This window comes from Rattus norvegicus, chromosome 15 (genome assembly GCF_036323735.1).
Source record: "Rattus norvegicus strain BN/NHsdMcwi chromosome 15, GRCr8, whole genome shotgun sequence".
Classification (NCBI taxonomy): domain Eukaryota; kingdom Metazoa; phylum Chordata; class Mammalia; order Rodentia; family Muridae; genus Rattus; species Rattus norvegicus.
The window spans coordinates 7,687,606-7,712,324 of record NC_086033.1 but is presented as its reverse complement, the minus strand read 5'-3'; the positions used below and the strand labels follow the sequence as shown (position 1 = coordinate 7,712,324).

Genomic DNA, 24,719 nt, shown 5'->3' with positions numbered 1-24,719 from the left:
ATATGTTCATCTGTCCAGGACTGACCACTTGGAATGAGAAAACGATTCAGAAGCTCATCCCTAGATGAAATTGATTCTCTTTCTATTAGCAGCTATTGACCGCCTGTAGCTCTAAAGAATCTTCTAGAGGAAATTCTACAGGCATATAATTATTTTTACCAAAATACTCAGAGCTCTTTAGAATATCTTTGCATAGTTTCTGCCTAAACACTTCTATGATTTTGCCAGTGTTTTATTTGCTCTCTGCTGTGATAAAACACCGGGGACAAAAGAAACTTGGAGAAGAAAGGGCTTATTTCAGGACCTCAAAGCAGGAAATTTGGAAGAAGTTACTGAAGCAAAGACCATGCAGGAATCCTGCTTACTGAGTTACTCTCTCTATTGCTTCCTTAGCCTTGCTTTATTTATACAACCAGGACCACCTACCCAGCGATGAGCCATCTCACAGCAGTCATTAATCAAGAAAATGTTCCTGTAGACAAGCCTATAGGCCATGCAATGAAGACATTTTCTCAGTGTGGCTCCCTTTCCCAGGTGACTCTAGAATATATCAAACTGGCAAAAGCTAACCAGCACAGCTACCTGAAAAATAATAAATTTTTACTCCTTTTGTTGAAACTTAAGAAAGAAGAGGATCATGGCTCCGTCTAGTACATTTTTGCCTGCATGAAATGGACATATTCAGATGAGTGCTTTCTGTATGTCGTTGTGCTTTATGAAGAAACTATGACTCACATACACACACACACAACACACACACACACACACACAAATTTGAACATGTTTCTTTTTTTAACATGTTCTGGAAATAGGTGTAATAATTGCTAAGTTGTAATGCATATCGCTCTAATATAACTATTATTTGGCTAGTTTTAAAGAACATCCAAATCGTAAACGTTCCAATTTTTCAACATTTTTAACTTTTTTGAGAACTGCATATAGCACTACTGTTGTGACCTCTCCAGTTTGGCTCCTGGAACTCTGATCAGAGGCAGCAAGGAAATTAAATAAAGGACAGACACATATACAGAAAGATAGGATCAGGTGGATCTGTTACCTCTAATGACGGGTATCTACTAACATTGACTATCTGGAACCTCAGCTTGGAACCTCAGGGATTTGCTAGTCTTGGTAGGGTCTCTGTAGATGATCAGTCTTGGGCTGTAAACATCCAGGAAGAGGAAGCTACAGTTGACTGTCTCTATATACACAAACACATTTATCATAAGCACTCACATTCGGAACAACCCCTCCCTACCCTTATGTCCCCCACCCACCCAGTTTCAAGAAAGCCTTAACATTCCTTTAGAGTCTTACCCGGGAAGGCTTTGTCATTCCTAGAGGTTAAAGCACTGGAATCCTTGATATTGCCATGCTTATGTTCACAATGCATTCCCAGCTTCTTCCAGATTACTCACTCCCTATCCAACTCTTTCCCATTACCCAACCCAAACATCCAAACATCCTCTCTCTCCCTCTCTCTCCCTCTCTCTCTCTCTCTCTCTCTCTCTCTCTCTCTCTCTCTCCCTCTCTCTCTCTCTCTCTCCCTCTCTCTCTCTCTCTCCGAATATATATATATATATATATATATATATATATATATATATTCCTATACATATATGCATGTGTAAACGCATCCTGCTGAGTCCATTCAGTGTTGCTCATATGTATTTGTGAGTAGCGTTGACTACTTGAGATTGGATAACCTATAAAGGAGTTACACGCTGCAAACGAATAATTTTTCCTCTCTCAGAACACCTTAATTGCCTGGATCTCTTTATCTAGGGGTAGACAGATAGTTTTCTCCATCCATGGTTGAATGTCAACTTCTGTCATTGTGGAAGTCTTCTTGAGGTGACCAAAGAGACAGAGCAGACAGAGACAGAAACAGAATAAGGAACGAAGTTTTACAGTATAGAGCAACGTGGCCTAGAAAACGATATGAATTCCTTGCTCGCAGGAAAATGATTTTAAGAGGTAAGAGGAAGAGAGTGGAACTGGAGACAAGGAAGACGACAAACTTCAACATTCCATAATCCTTAAATTTTGTTTCAAAGAAGAGTTATCTGAAAAAATATGAAGAGATGTCAATGCTTACATATATTTTAATTCAAGGTTATTCGGTATGTTTTGGATTTAAGAAAAAGCTCTTCAATTTATAAGCTGGAAATGTCTTCAGGAGAATAATTCAGAACTTATGTGCCACCGACCTTACAGTATACTGAGGGTGTAGCTGATAAATACTTAGATGTGAGATCTTTGATCACACCTTTGTAGGATCTGCTGCAAATACACAGCACTGTTTGATCAAAGGGTCATGGACCTGTATAGATACACGCCCAGTAGGAAGGTTAATACATTCACTGATTCTCATGACCTGCTACTTGCAAATGATTACATCACCAGGCAGAAAGCCTGTTGACCATATTTATACTCTATCCTTGAAATAAAATTACATTTGCTTATTAAAGATGTCATTTATACACGTATATGCTTTGAACTCACTTCTTGTTCCATGGAGCCTGACTGACCACCCAGCTTGCCTTATTTCATCCTGTGATAGCCATGTTATTCCACAATCGTCAGAATGTATCATCATCACTCAAAATCTGCCCTTTTGTTATTCCTCAGAAATGGTCAACTTTATTTATACATCCTTGAATGAAGTTGATCCAGGCAGAAAATTTAAAATGTCAAGTTGATATTTAATTTTCTATGGAATGTATGTCAATTTCAATGAACCATTAAAGTTTTAGATAAGTCAGAGACACAGGAAAATTTTAATTTTAGAAGAAGGGTCATCAGCTTATCCTAGAATTGACTGAGGTTAAGAAGTTCAAGTCTGACTCAAATCTGGTTGCTGAAATTTGTCTGTATAGTCAATCTCCTATATAAATACCACTGTTAGATGTAGTTTAGAAGTGAGTTTCCGGATTTTCCCCCATCCCACTAACCTTAGTTCAGGGGGAAAAAAATCCCAGTATGCTCTAGCCAACCAGAGTAGTATTTTCAGTAATCACTAGTGCATAGAATCTGAACAATATATTCAATTTTACCTGAATTCAAATGACATGAGTCACAATGTAAATGAGATATTTTGTATCTGTAGTTTTCAAACACTTTTTTCAAAGACCTTAAATTCTTAGGATATTTTTTAAGATTTATTTTATTTAATTTATGTGTACACTGTAACTGTTTTGAGAGACACCAGAAGGGGGTATTGGATCCCATTACAGATGGTTATGAGCCATCATGTGGTTGCTGGGAATTGAACTCAGGACCTCTGGAAGACCAGTCAGTGCTCTTAACCATCTCTCTAGCCCAGAATAATTTTTTAAGAGCCTGAAAACATCAATCTGGAAAAAATAAAAACTGAAAGGTTGAAGTGCCCCAGGAAAAAAAATCAAATCTCTTTCATGGGAATCAAATTCTTCAATGCGATTACACATAACAGCTATAACTGTCATAGATGCAGTTCTCAGACACTTAGAATTTCTGAAATGAGAACGAGAGTCCTAAGGCATTGTGTTGCACAGGCTCTTGAATTCCGAAGACGATATCCAACCACACTGGAAAGTGTTGGACATCTGATAACTAGGTATGTAGAGTGTGTGTCTCCATACTGTATTCAGAATTATCTGAAACCATGAGGCACTGTGTAACTCATCCTAAACTGCATATCCTTTTCTGAGGCTGAGGGGCTTTTGTTTGTTTGCTTGTCTGTTTTAATTAAAGTTCATGTTTTAAAACTATGCTAATTGGATAATTATAAAAAAATAGAATTACTATGAAGTAATTCTATTACTTGTTTTAATAGTTTTTCCTTTGTGTCCCCAAAATGACAGATGCTATCACTTATGATGAACTGTGCTTTGAAATCCATTCTTAAGTGGATCAGAACATTTCCATGATATCATCTACTGAGCAGTGTCCCCTTTTAAATTTCTATTGATTCTTTGTGAATTTTACATCAGGCACCCCAATCCTACCTATCTTCTCAATCCCTCCACCCTTGCAATCTGTACTCCCAAAAGAAAACAATTTCATTGTGGAAGCTGTGTAGTATCACACAGTATACAAAACAGTTTGCCCAAACATCTCTACTTGCAAATGTTCCTTGCAAGGAGCCATTGGCCAGTAGATTTGTGTTTTCTCATAAAGATCAGTGCAAATCACATTCTGCTGATATCCAGGTGGTCTCTAGTCACCAGCTGCCTTGTTTTACCCACAAAATAGTTACATACTATCTATCTACATATATAAATTTAAAATAATGGTTTTGCTTTTCTTCTATTCTCTGAAAGTATGTTTTTTCACTCATTGAATTAATTATGGAGATAAGAATATTTCTATTTCAGCATGTCCATATACTTTTAAGGCATACATAGGCAATGGTACACAATGCTGTTTCTATTTATATTCTCATTTCCTGAAGAAAGAGCTTCCAAAGGCCACTGTGCTCATAGCTCAGATTCTGTACTACTAAGATACATGGAAAACTGATGAGTGAAAAAAACTGCATATTCATTCATAAGACTCATAACTAGAGGCACTGGGAACCAGTCTTTCATCCATAGTCTAGATCTACCATTTACAAGATTCACAATCTTCAGAAAGGTCCTTTGTCATTATGCTTCAGTTCCCTTGTCTATAAATTGAACATAATGCTGCCACATGTCTTCTGGATCACTCATGGATTAGGTGAGATGCCACATTTTTATCTTGTCCTTGGAACACTTCAAGTTTACCAACACTGCCATTGCCTGGGTGGTCAGGCAGGCAATAGTGAGGACTTCTCCATTGTTGTTTCTTGGTAGCTCCTTTCCAATTCTATTGTTACCGTCTAATATCCATCAGGTATGCTAAATTCTTGTGAGGAGACATTTTCATAAAGCAATGATAAGAGATTACTATAAAATAGTGCAGATTTTAAATAGCAATTGTTCCTCTCTTCAGTGGCTGTAAGGGTTTATGGAAATAGAAACTGTAACTATGCCTGCTCTCTCTCCTTTCTTTCTATGTTGATCTGTGAAAAGTATAATTTGCAGAGTAAAGCTTCAATAAACTCCTGAATATGCAGTAGTGCAGCCCATCCAGGCTGAAGTCTTTCTGGAATCCCTCAGACCCCAAGTTCCTTGCTGTCTGCATAATATCCATAAGGAGATTAAATGAACCACTCTCTCAACTTGTCAAATCTTAATGAGGAAAGCTGCTTTAACATAAATTTTAATTTCACACCTTAAGTCATATTTTAATCAGTATAGATTTACCTTGTTTCTTAGCTGTGCTCATATGAGAAGGGATCAATTCTAATTTTAGTCTATTAGGCCTAAAGAATCAGAAACAGATGATAGAAAAAGCACAATAAATCTACACTTAAATATAGGAAGTTAATAGCCTCTTTTCTAAAGCTATGCTTAGAATGAAAAGTGCCACACCTTAAGAAATTATATAAAGTATGAAATGTAATGAAAGGCAAACATTCTTTTTTTTGGTTATTTTTAATTTACATTTTAAATGTTATTCCTTTTCCTAGTTTTCTGTCCATAAACCCCCTATTCCATCCTCCTTCCTCCTTCTTTAATGATGGTGTTCCTCCATCCATCCACCCACCCCTACCCAACTCCCAACACTGACATTGCCCTACACTGAGGGCTTCCCATTGGTGCCCAACAAGGCCATCCTCTGCTACATATGCAGCTGCAGCCATGGGTCTGTCCATGTGTACTCTTTGGACGGTGAGTTAGTCCCTGGGAGCTCTGGTTGGTTGGTATTATTATTCTTAAGGGGTTGCAAACTCCATCAGCTTCTTCAATTCTTTCTCTAATTCCACCAATAGGGACCCCATTCTCAGTTAAATGGTTGGGTGCGAGCATCTGCCTCTATATTTGTCATGCTCTGGCAGACCCTCTCAGGAGACAGCTACACCAGGCTCCTGTCAGCATGCACTTCTTCGCATTAGCAATATTGTCTGGGTTTGGTAGTATATGGGATGGATCACCAGGTGGGGCACTCTCTTGATGGCCTTTCCTTCAGACTCTGCTCCAACCTTTGTCTCCATATGTCCTCCTATGAATATTTTTGTTCCCCTTTCTAAAGAGGACTGAAGCATCTACACTTTTTGGTTGTCCTTCAACTTAAGCTTAATGTGGTCTATGGATTGAGTCTTGCGTAATTCGAGCATTTGGCCAAATGTATCCACTTAGCAGTCAGTGTATACCATGTGGTTTGTTTTTTTGTTTGTTTGTTTGGTTGGTTGGTTGGTTGGTTTTTGTTGTTGTTGTTATTGTTGTTGTTGTTTTGTGTGTGTGTGTGTGTGTGTGTGTGTGTGTGTGTGTGTGTGTGAGAGAGAGAGAGAGAGAGATTGGGTTACCTCACTCAGGATATTTTCAAATTCCATCCATTTGCCTATCAATTTCATGAAGTCAACAGCTGAGTAGTACTCCATTGTGTAAATGTACCATATTTTCTATGACAAATTATGTGTATTTGTAATATCTTTAAATATAATGTTGAAAATATTACACTTTCCATGTAAGCTACTTTCCTGACATTCTGTTTTACTTAGAGCCAAGAAACATATACATTTCATTACAAAATTGCTTACTGATGAAGAAGTCACTAACTAGTACAGAAGTGCTTTGGAAAGGCTCTGAATTGATTCCAGTGAGTCTTTGAGTAAAGCTGTACTTTTCTTTTTCTTTCTTTTTTTTTTAATTTTTTTCTCCATCTTTATTAACTTGAGTATTTCTTATTTACATTTCGATTGTTATTCTCTTTCCCGGTTTCCGGGCCAACATCCCCCTAACCTCTTCCCCCTCCCCTTCTACATGGCTGTTCCCCTCTCCATCCTCCCCCCATTACCTCCCTCCCCCCATTACCGCCCTCCCCCCAACAATCACGTACACTGGGGGTTCAGTCTTAGCAGGACCAAGGCTTCCCCTTCCACTGAAAAGCTGTACTTTTCATTGCTTTCCGAGAGAGCCACTATTCTGAAGATGTTGGTTTTGAAATCAACTTTAATAATCCATTCTCAAGTGGTGAAAGGAAAGAAATGTTTCTACTTCTTGTGGAGGCCTGATTAGGCAGAAGGGAAGAAATCTTGTCTGATTATTATTTCTTTCTGAGCTAAGTAAAGAACAAAGATTGTTAAAGTTATTATGTAATCTAGTTTTATTTCTGTTGCTGTAATAACATAATCTAAACAGAATACAATCTAGGCTGTGCGTAAGTCACAGGAGCAGAAAGTTGACATAGCTGGTCGCATCACATCCACAGCTCATTCACATTTCTACTCAGTTTCTCCACTTACGAAGTAAAGGACTCCACACTTCAGTAATGCAATTTGGTCTGGACAACAGATACCAGATGGCTGTGAATTGGACATCTTTTGCCAGTTCTGAGACTGTGGTGATAAGGAACGGATGAGATACCCACCTCCATGCATGTTCTCATCTACGCACACCTCCACTGACATTCCTCATCTTCACCAATACACACATCCTCTGGGGACACAATTTTCAGAGGCCATTGGACTACACCTACGTGAGTCTTCTGACTTCAGATATCAAAGTCATTGTAGTTTCCTTCTTTTCTGATTAACATATATTGTACAAATATGGAATTCCTATACAAGTGTTTAATGCCCATTCACACATTCATATCCATGCACTGTGGTTCTTGCTTACCCCTCTCCTTCTTTTCCCCTTCTAGGTTGACTCCCATGCTAGTGAGCTCCTTTTACTTTGAATCCATTTTTTTTATTCAGATCCTACAATTTATGGAAAATGTATTCGTCCTTCTGAATTTCTAAATCGGATTTATTTTGTGTAATATGACGATCTCTTCTTCCCTTTATTTTCTCACAAGTGACAATATTTAAATCTTTATGTTTGTATACTATGGTCATACCAGACACATTTTTTTTTTAAATCGACTCATCGGTAGATGTACTCCTAGGTTGACTGCTTATTTTCTGTGTTACTTTTGTCATTTTTAAATACAGGAGTTTTGTTTTTCCCAAATGCTCTTTAATTTTCCATGCTTATGAACATATACAGGGATTCATATTCCAACAAAGCCAACATATGTGAATGGCATTTATCAGGTAGGATTTTAAGTCAGGCATTGTGCTGGTTTTAACCTAGGCACTGATGAAAATGCTTGAAACCGATAGTCACAGTATTGTGAGCCACTCATGTCAGAATGTGCATTTTATGTGTGATGTGGGGTAAATATTAGTATATAAGGCTTCATAGGAAACTAAACCTCTTCCCTGACAGCTAAGCCAATAATTCTATTATATATTATTTTAGTTCTAATTTTAATTTAATATAAAAATTAGCCTACTTGAACCTCAATTACATGTGTAATGAAACATAATTTGGATAATATCTGCTGCTGCAGGCAGAGGATAAGAAGCAATATTGTCTAGACTATGTTTCCTTGGTTGTTCAGCCTCAGGAGTTACTACCATAGACATAGTTCTAAACTGGTACCATCTAATAGACCTTTCTGCCATCTTGGAAGTGTTTCCTGGGGTGAATGGTTAGTTGGTCAGCAACTGGGTATTGATTGATTATTGTTCACTACCAAACAGCTAACCCATTACTAATGTGACTGAGTATCTACAATTCCCTTTAGTTAATAGTCACACATTTTGGTTGGTTTGCATTGGATAGCAAAAATTTAAATCCCAGGTCTCTTCAGTACACAAAGTTTGTCATTTCCTTAAATACTGTTCAAGGACTTGACTGGTATTTAATTACTTCAACTGTGATACTCAAGGTGGATACTAAAGAAATTGCTTAGGCTCTCCAAAGCACTAGCAGTATTAGCGCTACCTGAAGGAGTCATGGTAAGTCATACTGAAGTGCATGTCCATGAGAAAGTGGAAATCTGGGAGGCTGCTGAGTTATGGCCTTTTTATTTATTTTGTAAACTATGCTGGATACAAGAGCACTTTGGGTCTTGAGTTTCATTGGACACTTATTTCTTTGAAGAAAAGCACCAAGAACAGAACAAGAAGATTTTTCTTCCCTCTGCTTTCCCATAAATACATATGGTGGTCCTGCCATCGGCTACTCTCTGTGACTGTTCTAATGTACTAGTCAGAGCCAAAGTTTTATATGTCATCTGGTATACACTGAATGTCTTAGCAGAGATCATGTGTGATGTTTGGGAAGTAATTGGATTTCTGAATCTGCTACCTTGACAGACAGATAATCTCGTGGATTGATATTGATTGCTAGCATTCTTGAGAAACATTGGAAGCTATAAGGTAGGGCCTGGTTGCCAGGGAATCACTGAGTTTGTGCTTTTGTGCACAGCTTCAAGTCATGTCAGCTCCAACTCACACTTGCTATCAAGTGATAACATGTTTTTCACGACACTAGAAACCATGATGCTATGCCTCAGTAGAAAGTCACCTGAGCACCAGGGGCCGAGCGCCCCACACTGAGGCAAGAGAGCTTTTCTTTGTTGTTTTACGTTATGGAAGTGGTGTAACCTGACTGACTTTCCCAGAACTTTTCACTGTCATCCACGATAAACACCAGGATATTATTTGAAATGGAACGTACAGCTCTGACCTCAGCATACACACCTTCTCATCTCTCCATCTTTTCATGTTGACTTATGCTTGGTGGGCGAAAAGTATTCCACACACTATAGTTCGAAAACGAAGTGCATTTTCTATGCCTCCTTACTTTTTTAATTATGGTAAAATATACAGAATATAAATTTTAAGATTTGGCAATGATTCAGTTTAGCCTCAGTGGCAATGAGCATATTGACTGATTGACTATACAGCAGGCAGACATGACTATGGCACTCCCAGCAAGAGGAAAATGCAGGAGTTATGATTTTTTTCTTTACTCCCTTATCCCTGTCTGCCTTCTGCCCCCTATCCTTTCTTCTTCCTTGTTCCTTACCAATTTCTTTTATTTTTCCCTTCCCTAGACTACCATTTTCATGTTTGACCTGTGCAGAGAAGTTCTGTCACTTCTGGATCTAGACTATAAGTGCCCTTATCGTTGCATGGTATAATAACAGTGTAAACACACATTTCTGTGTGCATCCCAAGTTTTCCTCATTTATATTTGTTCACATGCAGCCCTGGTCCTCACTCTCATTGAGATAGCAGTAAGAGCCAAAAATCACAAATAAATCTTAACTTTCTGGAAGGATTTATCATCTTAGGATAGCATTCCTTGGGAGAGTTATCATGTCATTCCACTCATTCTGATATGCTTCCTAGTAAGTGACATTGTGGGGTCCAAATGCATAGCCATAAGGCGAAGAAAGTCAACATTGCTACAGTAACTTGGTAGTTCCGGATCGTAGGAGACAGTTTCACCTCAGAAAATGCAATACTTCTCACTATGTAGAAAACATTAGTGAAAAATGGCTGGATAGATGACTCAGCAGTTAAGAAGGCTTGCTGCTCCTTCAGAAGACCTGAATTCAGTGTGCGGCACCTACTTCCCTACTCACTACACCTCCATACATCACACACAAACTAACACAGACACAGACACAGACACAGACACACACACACACACACACACACACACAAACACACACACATCAAAATAAATGTTAATAAATAAAGATTAGGGAGGCAGTAAGGATTTTGATCTTCTCTTGTGTCAAGAATAGGTATTTAGTTCTAGTTCTGGAATTTTGGGAAACCAAGACTGAGTTGCTAGCAGTGCCCTGTCCACCGAGGGTGGGGAGAAAGAAGTTCTATCCCTAGAGATCACCAATAACACTGACTTTGGAAATTAAGGCAACATAGCATTGGGGATCAAGTGCTCACTCCATGACTATAAGCATCTATTTCAAGATGTATTCCCCAGTAGGAGACATTGTGGGGTCTGCCACTGACCCAGGAAGCACACAAGAAGGGGATGGCTCTTTAATTTGTCTTAGCCGGTGTCATAGCTCAGAAATGGAGGCAAATCCCTGGCATAGACTACTTTGAAGACCTGTGTGTGTGTGTGTGTGTGTGTGTGTGTGTGTGTGTTATATGTGTCTTTCTGTGTGTGTGTCTGTGGGTCTATGTGTTTGAGTCACGTTAGAGTTTCAAGTGAAATAGTACTTCCCATCTCTTAGCTGACTATGAAACCCAGGAGTCAGTACAAGGATACAACTATCTTACTACACAGTACATTTCAAGTTTAATTTGCAGAGACTTAAAAGTAAAAATTTTCAATGAAGAAAAGCAGCACTCTAGCTTCAATTCCAAGACCATTTCAAGCTTACAGTTTAAGTTTTAATCTACTTTACTGCTGGGAGAAAGAGTAAGAAATTAAAATCCCTCAAATGTCCCTGCACATGTGTCATAGAAAAGCAGTGTCTCCGATTACTGCTCTCTTTTCTCTCTTCTCTACAGATGCTAAAGGAACAGGGCAGTAGTCATTCTTAAAATTACAATATACAGGGCTGGAGGGATGGCTCAGCGGTTAAGAGCACCCGACTGCTTTTCCAGAGGTCCTGAGTTCAATTCCCAGCAACCACATGGTGGCTCACAACCATCTGTAATGGAATCTAATGCCTCTTCTGGTGTATCTGAGAACAGCTACAGTGTACTTATATATAATAAATAAATAAATCTTTTTAAAAAAATTACAATATACAACTACTATAAGCAAATAATTGTTTTTTACTCAACATTCCTTTAAAGTATACCATGTTTGTGGCTCAAATGCTTTTTGTGCATAAATTTTAAGTAAGGGGGTTCATTAAAGTTAAAATGCTGTGTTAATGCTATTAGGACTGGCAAAACTTCTGTGTACATCTAGGTCAGGTCATTTATATCAAAACTCTGATCAAAGGCCAACTGTTTACCCATGAAGGAACCCTTACATAATGCTAGATTGATAAAATGAAATTTTGAACTGTCATAGAAAAAATAGTTTAGATAAATAATTAGTGATATCAGGATTTGAAAGTCTGATGATACTTTAATTTATAAACCATTGTACAATGTTTTCAACAGTCTCTTAAGATTAGAAATTCAATTAGCCTATCCATTTATTTAGCATATTTATTGGTTATTTTGTTGAATATATACTGCTTATTATGAGTCGCATGCTGCTATGACTCTGGAGGATCTAAAGAACACACATTGCTGTCTTCCTGCTACTTGAACATTAGCAGGAGTCAGAAAATAGATAATAAGTAAGTGTATCAGTCACGGTTCTCTAGAGTCACAGAACTCATGGGTAGTCTCTATATAGTAAGGGAATTGGTTGATGGCTTACAGTCTGTAGTCCAACTCCCCAACAAGGCTCAGCAGCATCTGTGAATGGAAATCCAAGGATCGAGCAGTGGCTCAGTCCCACGAGGCAGGCAGGCAAAGAAGAGAGAGGGAGTCGTCCTTCTTCCAATGTCCTTATGTAGGTCTCCAGCAGAAGTTGTGGCCCAGATTAAAGGTGTGTCCCACCATGCCTGGATCTGGGACTTGCTTTGTCCCAGATGACCTTGAACTCAGAGATCCCCTTGCCTTAGACTCCTGGGATTCATAGCCACTATGCCTCAAGATCTCCATGCCAAGATCCAGGTTAGAAACTCGTATCTCCCAGCCTCAAGATCAGGATCAAAGGTGAGCCTTCCAATTCTGGATTGTAGTTCATTCCAGATATAGTCAAGTTGACAACCAGGAATAGCCACTACAGTAGGCTATATGTCAAATATAGCAGAAGGTAGTACATGCTTTAGAAAACTGAATTAAATGAGGATTCTGGAAGAAATGAAGCATATTCAAGGCTGAATTATTCTTATGTTTATGGTCCTGTAGCCATGGAAATTCTTCCTAGGTGTCCCTGACTCCCACACTAAGCCAGATCTTTATACATTTAAGTCCCTTATACAAAATGCCATATTTGTACTTAAGTCAGGCGCATGTATATGGAAATGTTTTTAAGTCAATGCTAAACTGCTTAAAATACCTGTGCATACCTGTAATCCATGTGCAATGTAAGAGTTTAGGTAATCATCCAAATGTTCCTATGTGTACACTGCTGATGCAGTTTGAATATTGTTTTGACTACTGGGTAGTTGAATCGGAGAATGTGGAATCATCAGATACAGAGAGCTGACAGTATTTAGTGTCCTATTTTCCTTGAACACTTTGAAAAGTTATAATTGATCACCATCCAGGATCTGAAATGTTAATTTGTAATGAAGTATGATAAAATACAGATGATGTTTTTGGACGTTACCCTCCCACACTCTGGTTTCTCTCAGTGTGTGTGTGTGTGTGTGTGTGTGTGTGTGTGTGTGTGTGTGTGTGTGTGTGTGTTTGTATATCATAATAGACATTTCCTTTGAGTTTCTAATTGGTGAATAGTTTGTGTTTCAGTAACTAAGAAAATTTCTAAAAATAAAAATTTAAAATATGACCATCATTTAGTCAATTTTGGCCAAGTTCAAAGGCATTGTATTTCAGTATGATTTCTTCAAGAAATCTGAGGATCATAATGGCTAGATAAATTTTGAACTAAAATACACTTTTCTTCAGAAAACGAACTTGTCTCTTGTTGGCAAATGCCAGAAGCAGAGCAATGTTCCAGATGTTAGTCTAGCACAGTTTCAGAGCTGGCAGTGGGAGCCATGCCACTTCAGTATCGGAGGCCAAGGACATTATCACAGGTATGCCTTGGGACCCTAGAACTGCCTCCCAACTGAGTGTGGCACACTGAACCTTGAGACCCTCATGTTTTGTGTACTTCACTCATTCCATCCTTTGTTGAGAAGTATTAGATTAAATCTATTTATTAATGTGTATACAGTTCAATGTAAGAGCCACTGTGGTTTTACTTTTATTTCCAAATTTCTTTTCATTGTCTGTTTGCAATATTTGGAGATGTGTTTAGTAACAGATTCAGATAAGGCGAGACACTGAGACTAAATTTTAAGTTCAGTTTAAATTTAGTCCATGTTAAAAGTATCAGATTTGTGGAAATAGAAGTTTCTTAAAATCGTATTCCCTCCTTTAAAAGGAGATGGCTACCTACTACCATGACCCTGTGTATCACCTGTTAAAGACTATTTATAATATAATAACTAGGCTTTCTAGGGGGAGCGGGAGGGAGGCAGAAGGCCGGAAACTACTGAATTATTCAATTACCATGCGTTCTTTAATGATTCATTCTTTTGAATTTTTATCTCTGTTATTCATTTATTTATCTGTGCAAGTGCATGCACATACACATGTCCGTAGGAAGGGACTAGTAGAGGCTAGCAGAAGGTTTTGGATTCCTTGGAGCTGAAGTTTCAAGCCTTTGTAAGCAGTGAACATTGTTGATAGAAACCCCAGTCTTCACAACAGAGCATCTGTTTTAACTGCTGAGCTGTCTTTCCCCCCACATCCTCTTACATATTTAAAATTGACTTTGTAATTTATTTCGCAAATATGGGGTAGTTGTACCCAGCACCTCATGGAGGTTCTGGAAGAGGGTCCTGAGTGTGTGGGAGTGTAGAGCTGCCCCTCTTGAACTATAGAAATGGTATGTTAATAAAACTGGGACAGACACGAGGTTCAAATGAGTGATAGGGCATGGGGCATTTATATATTTTACATCTTTGAATTGTTTATAAGTTTTTTGATATTAGTTTGTTTTAGAAAATAATATTTCTGAAATCATTTTTTGTTCCAAGGCCAGGGGGCAAATGTGGCTTGTCAATATCACATTAGGAGTTATGTATTATAACTATATTATAGACACTTGGTAGATATTTATTAAATAAGTGGATAAAGGGATTCTTCATGGAGATGCTGATCTCTACCTGTGCATGTGTGGCTGTACTTTTCCATTTGCATGAAAATAAGCTTTCACTTTAAGGAAAGAACACTGTGATCCCACAGTTGGACTTTCAGCAAAATCTGTCATTTGCTCCCATTAAAATCATAAGCTAATTGACATGTTATTCTGATATATGTGCATAAGTTCATTTTATGGACTCACAGTTTAAACTCGTTTCTCCTAAGTGACAGTTTTCGTCTCCGCATGAAATAAAATCTAAAAGAAAATTTTCATGATTAAAAAAAATAGCAAAATTGACTCAAACAGTGAGTTTAAATTGTAGAATGTACTGAAGGAAGTATCAGGTTTAGGAAAACTGCCTTATTTGTATATAATTTGATTAAGTAATTATGTGCTAAGAAAATATCAAAATGACAACACGAATCCCATATAACTTCAATGTTAATTTGTTTAATGTAACTGGAAAAATTAAAACGACATTGTTTGCCTCTATGTCTTTCTAAATTAAGTATATTCACTATGTTCACTATTAGACTTCCTGGGACATGAGAATAACATTTTTGCTAACTGCTTCTTAAATTAAATACCAACATATATTAAAATTTTTCCTTCAATAATGTATTTATTCACTTTATTTCCTGATTGTAATCCCTCTCCCTCCTCTCCTCCCAGTCCCTCACTAACAAAATCCCTTCCCCATTAACTCCTTCCCTCCTCAGAAAAGAGGACGCCCCTCCCTGGATATCACCCTGCCCTGGGACATCTACTCCCTGAGTGACTAAGTAGATCCTCTCCCACTGAGGCCCAACCAGTAAGTCCAGCTGAGGGAAGGGGATTCAGTAGCTGGCAACAGAGTTAGAGACAACCGTCCTTCTAATTGTTAGGGAAACCACATGAAGACCAAACTGCCCATCTGTTATAAATGTAGGTCCAGCCCCTGCATAGCCTTTGATGGCTGGTGGTTCCGTCGGTTCCGTCTCTGTGAGTCCCCTCATCTGTTTCCATCCGCTGCTGGATGAAGTCTTTCAAGAGACAGTTATGCTAGCTTCCTTTTTACCTGCGTTGAAGACTACTGTTAATAAAGTCTCAGATCGGAGCAGTCATTGGTTGGCAGTTTCCTCAATATATTAAAACGTTTAAGAAATACTAGACATGAATAGCATACAATGCAATTTATAGCCTCAACATTGTAGATTTCTTTTCTTTTCTGGTAGATTTTATGGTTTACTTTTATTATGAAAATAAAAGCTACCTTTTCTTTTTCTTTGCTTTACTTTGCCCAATGCCACTGGCTTAAGACATTAACACAGAAGATGAAGTAAAGATCGTAGGATTGGGCAGAGCGACGGCCAAAGGCGGCGGTCGGGGCCCTGACATAAACACACTGATAGAAGGGGCTGAGCGGCCAGGACACCGAGGACCGCAGGGGTCTATCCAAGGTTGTGGAGCCAATGTCGCTCAGCTGAGGCACCGGAATAAAACGTTTCATCACATGCTTGGCTCTAGGAATCCTTTTTTATTTTCTTTCTCAGGAATCCTATGTTCACTATTGGGTACTCTTCTGCTGGACCCAGGAAGGGACTCGGCCTCTTTGCAGTGTTTTATACCCTGGGTAACATTACATCAACTGGGAGTTCCATCTTCCTTACGGGGCCAGTGAAGCAGCTGAAGTGTATGTTTGAGCATCTCATTGCCATAATACTGGTGCTGTTGTGTTTTGCACTTACCCTGTGCTCTGCCTTTTAGTGGAATAAGGAACTTGGACTCATCTTCTATATTTTGCAGTATTTGGCTTAGAGGTGGTATAGGCTTTCCTACATACCATATGCGAGGGATGCTGTGAAGAAGTGCTGTGCTGCGTGTCTTGCATAACGCACTGCAGGTGCGCAGAGAGCACTGTGGATGGAAGCTGATTGATTGTTCTGTAAATACGCTGTAAGCCTCTGTCTCACAGACACCTGCCTTCTACTTGCAGCAGTGTGTTCCTTGCAATTTGGACATTTTGGAGGGTTGCCTGTGGGAGCCGTCATCAGTCTTAAACCCTCATGTCTGTGACACAGTGAGAGGTTCCGTGGCTTGTGTAGACAACTCTTCTTGTGACTGTTCTCCTCTGGGAGGTATTCTCACAGAACCGTCTTTGTCTAATAGCAGAAGATAAACATCACATCAAGAGCCACTGATTTCCAGGCGGCAACAGTAAGGTCTAGCAGGGTTTCTAGCAGAGCAGCAGGAAGTACGGAATTTTGAAGATTTGCCCCTCACCAAGAAAACCATTGGCACAGCCCCACACAGCATCTTCCCTCACGTTTGAGAACAAGTGACTGTGCATGTCCTAAGTCCCTGGAGAACCTGCCCAGGATGCATCGCTCCTTTCCCCAGATTGCACCTTCTTGCTGTTCTGAATCAAGGAACGTATTTCTAGTGTTCAATGTGGATTCTTCTCTTGCCCTTACCCTCCCATGTCTTGTCTTGTGACCTTGGGACACTGGTTAATTGAGAGTGAAGTAATGACCTAAAATGCTATTTCCTTTTGGGCAAGAGCCATTAGAAACTAAAAAATTTGCATGTTCCTTGCTGTGTTTATTCGTGTTCATTACTTAAAAGGTTTACGCTCCGTTCTTTGCTGGAGTTGGGATAAGGAAAGTGTGTGGAAGACAGATCCCTCATGGGCCAGCAAGAAGTAGGCGTGCCTGTCAAGCAACCTAAGGGCTCCAGCACTGGCACCCAGCCCGCACTGGCATGACACTGGTGGTCAGCCTGTAGGTGGTCATGCTACAGCCTTGTGCCTTACCACACACAGCGCTCTTGGGTTGGATCTCATCTGCTCCCCATGAGAGCCATGCGAGTTGTCTCACTGCAGTCGAGGAGCCAGGGCTTGGCTTGGTTTCCGCATCACCTGGCGCTCCAGCTGTGGCCTAACTTAGTCTCTGTTATGATGCTGTGTCTCCTGGCATGGCTCTACTCAGAGCCTCCGTCACCTCTCATAACCCTGTTTCTTGTTTACATCCTTCTGCCCTGTACTTTTCTGATTCAGCATCTGTGTCACTTTTGCCACCTTCTCTCTGCTCCTCCCATTTTGCATTTGGGCAACTTGCTTCTGCATCTGTAGGATGCACCATCCCATGGTCCCTTTCAGCTGCTGAATGCTTCCCTGTCTTGACAGCGTGAGGTTCTGGCGGTCTAGGCTTGCCCTTTGCTCTTTGCTCAGGGCCAGTTGTTCTACTCTGACCTCTATTTTATCGTCACCAGACCACAGGAGGCAAGCACTCGTCTCTACAGTTATGGCCAGTTGCTGGAGTGTAGCTAATGAAGGCATCTGTGAAGTCTTCAGTCAGAAAACAAAATTATATGCTACCCTCTGGCTGTGTGAGACACATTCATGTCCCAGGAGCCTTGGGAACAAATTCAGGTCTCAGAATAGCTCAGGGGTGACAAGGGACATTGGGGAGTTTAGGGGTACCCATGGTTCCTAGCTGACATGAGGGTAGGGTTATTGGCCGCAAGTTCCAACTACCTTGTGGTCATGCACCTAAAAGGATGGCCTCTCCACACCCTTGTTGGTGACTGGGCTTGAGCACAGGTATCTTTTAAAGATGTTATCAAGGCTGAATAGCAGGTCAGTGTGAATGTGGGCTTAGAAAATAAACAGATCCAGGTGTGAGCTGTAGCCCAGTCATATGCTTGTTGAGTTCTTGGGAGGTTACCAAACTTTTGGTTCCTCAGTTTGCTTCACAATAGTGGGCTGACAAATGCTTCTGGCTTACTGGAGGATGCCAGTGAAGGAGAATGTTTCAAGTACTTGTTGTGCAGATAGCAAGCTGAGTCTCCATGAATTAACTGATGACTGCTGAAGGGGACAGCATGGATGCATGCCCGTTAATTTCTATAGCATATCTAATTCTGTGGCCATACATTGTTTCACTGAATGGTCACAGTGACTGTCAGTCAACAGATCACTACCTTCATCATCTATAAAGTAGTAGCAGCCTCAGAAACTCCCACCAGCAGGGGCATCAGTGAAGAGGCTCTAGGTTGAGATCGAGTCTTGGATAAAAGGCTTTGGACTAATTCCTATAGTCTGTGGTCAGTTTGCCTCAACAGCTTGAGTCTGGACACATGTAAGCAGCTTTTGGGTGACTGTCTTCCAGTATCTTCTAGACTCCCAGATTTTTTCCTTAGTTGCCTTATCTCTTGGTAGCTTCTGACTCTGCTTTGATTGGACTATGGAAGGAAGAAAGCCACTTCAAATCTGCTTTCTCCTACCAAGCCAGTAGCATTTATTAAAAACAGCTTAGTGAATGAGGCTGAAATGAAGAATTAGCCTCTGACTATGACTGTTGGTGTTGTCTGTTTCTTTCTCCCTCCCTTCATTCTCTCCCCATTTGCTGCTCAGTGAGCAGGGTATCCCTCCTGCATCAAGAAGCAATGGAAACTGTGGAATGACCCCTGTAGAAGCAATGTGGTCCTGAGCCAGGCCGTGTTTCCAGGTGTCAGGGACAACTGGCCTGATGCTGCCTTCCTTGCGCTGCAGTCTATGGAGTGCTGCACTGAGAGCAGCATTGTGCCTCCAGGAGAGTAGCCTCAGGTCCCCTTGGCTGGTTCTCCCTCTACTCTAGGCTGATTGTTGAGACACTGTGGGGGTGAGTGCTTGCTCACTGAATTCTGTTCCTTTCACTCTCCCTTTTCACAGACCAAACTCTAAGGAAGATTTTTGTCTCTCCTGCTCCTCTGTATGGCTACCGCTCAGACCCTAGCTCTAGGCATCTTTTCTTGGGGAAGGGTGAGAAATATTCCCAGCTTGGCATTTTCACCATGGAGATGTCTCAGTGCTTGGGTGTCTGTGTTACTCTCATGGCGACTGTGTGGATCATGTCTTAATTGCCGCCTTCCCTTCCACATAGTTACTGCAGGCTGAGAGAACAAGAAATGAAATCACGAACTGAATTCCCTATAAAGTTACTGTTTAATACTTTAGTTAGGATGAATAATTAGCAGTGGGGTGGTATCTGAAACAGATGTGAAGAGTGGGGCTGGTTTGGCTTTTGTTGTTGGTATCCCTGTGAGTGACAGGTTTTGCTGTGAGGTCGCTTGGTGGAATGAATTGGTCAGTCCAGGTCCACTCGTGGCTGTGGATGTCCTTTCCTGTGTGCACCCCTGCCTATCCTGACCTTATGCTTCCTCTAGTCACTTTGCAGTAGAATCAGTCACATACCCTGTACATTCGCAGCCAAGCCTAAAACTTATTTGTAGTAAATTAAAAAGAAAAAAAAATCAGTGTTTAAAGCAGTATAAAGATGCGTGCTAGGCTTTGTGGCAGTTTTGTTTTTAATGCTCAAGTGATTTTTTTGTAAGTTTAATAATGTGCTTTAGCTTACAGATTACAGCCTTTTAAAAGTGAATGAACCTTAGCTGAAATTCGTTGCAAATATACATTTTTCTCCGTAGAGGTCGAAATTGCTTAGAAAGTTTTATTAGAAGGATTGCTTAGGGGGTGACCCTGAAGTACCTGCCAATTCATTTTGTGCTTTGAGATCTTGTGTTTTCAGACGAGCAAACGGGACAAGAAGCGGAGCTTGTTTAATCCCAGTTCACTGAGGATGGGTTCCTGTACTTTCAGTATTTCCAGCCCGGCTGTGACATGAGAGACACTTGAAATTAGCTGGTGGTGGAGCCTTTATTCATATGAGCTGACAACATAAGTCAGGTCCCTTGTAGCGGGAGCTGATAACTGACAAGGTGGACTTGGGTATGTGCAGAAGGCCTTGCTGCAAACTGGCTGCTTTGCAACCAGAGGAAATAGGCTGAGGAGTTAGAAATCCTGTTGAAGATGAGAGGTCAGCCCATGGCGTCAGAACAAATAATGACATACGCTCTGTACTCAGAATAGTGTCACGACATGTATAGAGTGCTTGCCTAGCAAGCATGGAGCCTGAGGTTCAATCCCTACAAAGGCATACACCAGCCATGGTGGTGTATGTCTATTATACCAGCACTTGGGAGGTAGAAGCAGGAGGATTTAGAGTATATTAGCTCCTATCTTAAAAAAAAAAAAAAAAAAAAAAAAAAAAAAAAAAAAAAAAACAAGTCAAAGACCAAGTCTGGTGTTTGGGTCCATGCACATGGCTCTGCCTGCTGGATGTTCAAAAAAATTTGGGGGGGTGGGGTGGGGTGTTTCTGGCTTTCTCATTGTGTTTGCTTAGCTTGAATAAGGCAAGTTACATAAACAAACAAATGAAAAACAAACAAAAGTTCCCTGAACTCCGTCTTTTGTAATTCTGATTGTGAAGTTGCTTGTGAGGGTGTACAGAGGCCCATGCACTGGCATTCTTGTATAGGCCCTGGGTACCTGGGCACACTCCCCAGCAGTAAAACCAAATCCAAATGACTGTGGTGGATTTGTATGCCTTCAGAACATTGTACCTGTTCCGATACAGTAGGCTTTTAAAACACTTTGTTATAAAAAAAAATAATAATTGCATAGGTGTAGTTGATTTTGAATGCTACTGTTATATAACTGAATTTTTATATCCAAAGTATATATTCTCAAGTACTGCCTTTTCTGTCTTGAGGCTTTGGTTAATATTTTCTTTTTACTCATTTCAAAGAGGGTGTTGCTTGAGAGAGCTACCTCTCCCTTACACAGCTATTTTCTCCCTTTTCTTTCCTCCAATAGTCTTTTCTCGTGATCCAAAAAAAAAAAAGATCATAGGATCACTGGATGAATGCAATAATCATAATCATGAATAATGCAAAAGTCACCTTAGAGAGAGATTTGGAAGGAGCACACAGTTCTAGACTTGATTACTTGTTCCTGTTTCCTGGGCTCATTGCAAGAATATGATCCTAAAACATCTACCTTGATGACCCTAAGGAATATATTAAAGTTAATAACTTAGCAACTTGAAATTCCACACATTGCTTCAAGTTGTCTTGAAAATGGAGGAGAGTCTGAAACTAACATTACAGTCCTCTGGTAAGACTCCTTGGTTAGAAACCTTTGTAACTATGTTTGTTTTGAGGCAGGGTCTCATGTAGTTCAGGCTAGCCATAAATTTGATATTTATTCAAACTCGTTGTGAACACTTAATCTTCCTTTGTCCACTTCTCAACTGCTTGGACTACTAGAGTGTATCACCATGCCAGTTTTGTAACATTGTAATAAGGAGGATTTATTTGTGATTAATGTAGGCATAGTAGAAAATGTATGGCTGTCTTTTTTTCTGGTCCTGGTTCTTCCCTCTTTGTTTCATGTTTTATTGTTCTCTCAATCTACATTTGTATTCATATTCTAATTTAAATATCCATTGTCCTGACATGTCCACCCATCTGTTTTTGCATAATCAAATTCCTCAGCCAGCCATTATTCAAGATAATCAAATTATAAAAAATGTAAAAATAACTGTTCTACCTCTCATGATTTAACTTCTTTCTCATAAGGGCCTGAACTAAGGGAATTTTATTCCTGTTTTCCCTCTTTACCAAGGTCTTCTTCGTAAAATATTAATAATTTTATTTTTAACTTTTTGAAATTATTGACTTTCTGATTTTTTAAATATGACTTTCAATTTCAAATGTGCTTTTTAAATTTCATTTTAACTGATTATTAAACATAAGTATAGTTGATTATTATGGAAAAGCTACTTGCCTATAAATTTGTAAAATACATATAACATAAATGCTTCATATAGTCCTGTTGTACTGGTAGGGGAGATAATAGGAATTAGTTTCAGGGCTTCAGATTGATGATGCCATAACTTGATTCAAATTTTCACAGCTAAAGATCCTGTCTATTTTATTTACTTTGTCACAGACAATCAGCAGAAATGAACATGTCCACCACAAATGGAGGAAACACAGCAATCTGTGTCCAGTGAATCTGAAAATAGATTTGTTGCGACTTCCTTTTTCCTGTTTTCTTTCATTAAAGAACACACTCCAATTTGTATTGTGTGTTATTCAGTCTCCCTCAGCAGGATTCTATTGCCTTTTCTCCTTAACTTCATTCCTTTACAAATTAGCTTAATGTGTTTCTGTGCAAAATTGTTTTGAGTTGACAAAACTCAGCGTGAGTAGTAAGTAAAATGTTAATATGTTCCCCAAAGGCTTAAACTAATGGTATAAACTCAGGAACTGAATAAATGAGACCCCCAATCTGAGGCTGGTCACATTGAGTTATGTCCTATCAGCTCCTGTGAATTCTCCAGTGTGCCTCATATCCTTCTCAGTCATGTTTTGCTATATGATGCTTACCCAAACCTGGTATTACTTTTCATAATAATCTGTTCGTCATCTGTGATGGTTGGAATGAGTGGATCCCATAGGTTCATGCATATGAGTACTTAGTAGTCAATGAGCAGAACTGGTTGAAAGGATGAAAAGAATTAGAAGGATTAGGAGGAGTGACCTTGTTGGAGGAATTTGTCCTTGGGATGAACTTTGAGGTCTCACTCTCATTTCTTCCATTCAGCCCTCCCTTGCCCTCAGCTTGCAGATCAAGTTACAGCTCTCAGCTACTGCTGCAGCACCATGCACACCACCGTGCAGCCCAATATGACGATAATATACTTAGTATTCTAAACCTCTGGATCTGCAAAGCAAGCCTCCAATTAAAGGCTTTTTGTGTAAGAGTTGTCTTTGTCATGGTGTCTCTTCCCAGCAATAGAAGAGTGATTAAAACATAATCTGTCTCTCAACTATCAGATAGAAGCAGTTTGAGGTAGGCAGCTCTAACTGCATCTCCATTTTTATTTCTCTTCCTTTAAACTATATGAAAATCACTGTGATATTATTATATACCCAAGCTCTGGCTTTAAGACGCTTTCCCTTTGATCTCAAATCCTTCATTAGTTTAAAGAATATATCTGAAAATACAAACATTTGGAGAACTCTAAAATCCTTCTGGTATACAGTTTTAAAAGAAGAAAAACTAGGATTCCGATGGATTTATATTTTCCAGGTCACTGTGGACATTTCAAGCAAAGCATGGGATCATGATGATTTATTATTACCAAAAAAAGACAAAGTGAGCACTTTGGGGCTAATTACTGTCAAGTTAAAATGGCATATTCTCCAAAGACGGGGATGTTAAGTCTTTTTTTTTTTTTGCCTCCAAATTCATCAAATCCTCGTGTACAGTGTCATGAGAATAAAGAAAGAGAAGGATGGCAAAAAGTTTATGCGCTATGCGAGTTCATCTCATGGGACACTTTGACTTCTGTCTTACATGGTTTTATGTTATCCTCTGCCTTAGCTGCAGGAGAGAACTCTTTATCTATACCATGTTTTCAGGGAAGCAAGTAAGAAGGCAGATGTTATTGCAGACCAGCCTTCTGTTGGACTCATGGGAAAGCATGCTATCATAATACACACCTTAAGGGTGTTGTAGCCTACATGTACAGCAAGTTCTAGTGTCCTCAGTGCAAACATCACTTATAGAACATTTTTTTTAAAGATTTATTTATTTATTATATATGAGTACACTGCAGCTGTCTTCAGATACACCAGAAGAGGGCATCGGATCCCATTACAGATGGTTGTGAGCCACCATGTGGTTGCTGGGAATTGAACTCAGGACCTCTGGAAGAGCAGTCAGTGCTCTTAACCGCTGAGCCATCTCTCCAGCCCATTATAGAACATTCTTGGTTCTTTTTTTTTTGGAGCTGGGGACCGAACCCAGGGCCTTGCGCTTCCTAGGCAAGCGCTCTACCACTGAGCTCAATCCCCAACCCCAGAACATTCTTAATGTAGATCAAAGCTTTGTTCCCTACAACTGACATTTAAAATTTGATAGACTATTTGAATTTTATCTCACCTTTATCACCTACTAAGTATGTAGATTGTTTAACGATTTCTTCTTTCCAATTCTTATACAATTCAGTTTTAAATGGAGTCATTTATAGCACCCAACTTACAGAGCGTGCTAAAGAAGTAAATCGCTCATTCACTTGA

The 24,719-nt window shown here is 39.6% G+C and overlaps 1 protein-coding gene and 1 pseudogene across 6 annotated transcripts in view; both read left to right on the top strand.

The window, feature by feature from the left end:
* The window catches only part of Zfp385d (zinc finger protein 385D), a 380,934-nt gene that overhangs the window by 142,040 nt on the left and 214,175 nt on the right, over nt 1-24,719 (top strand).
* On the top strand, nt 1,602-23,875 carry Sft2d2-ps1 (SFT2 domain containing 2, pseudogene 1; annotated as a pseudogene).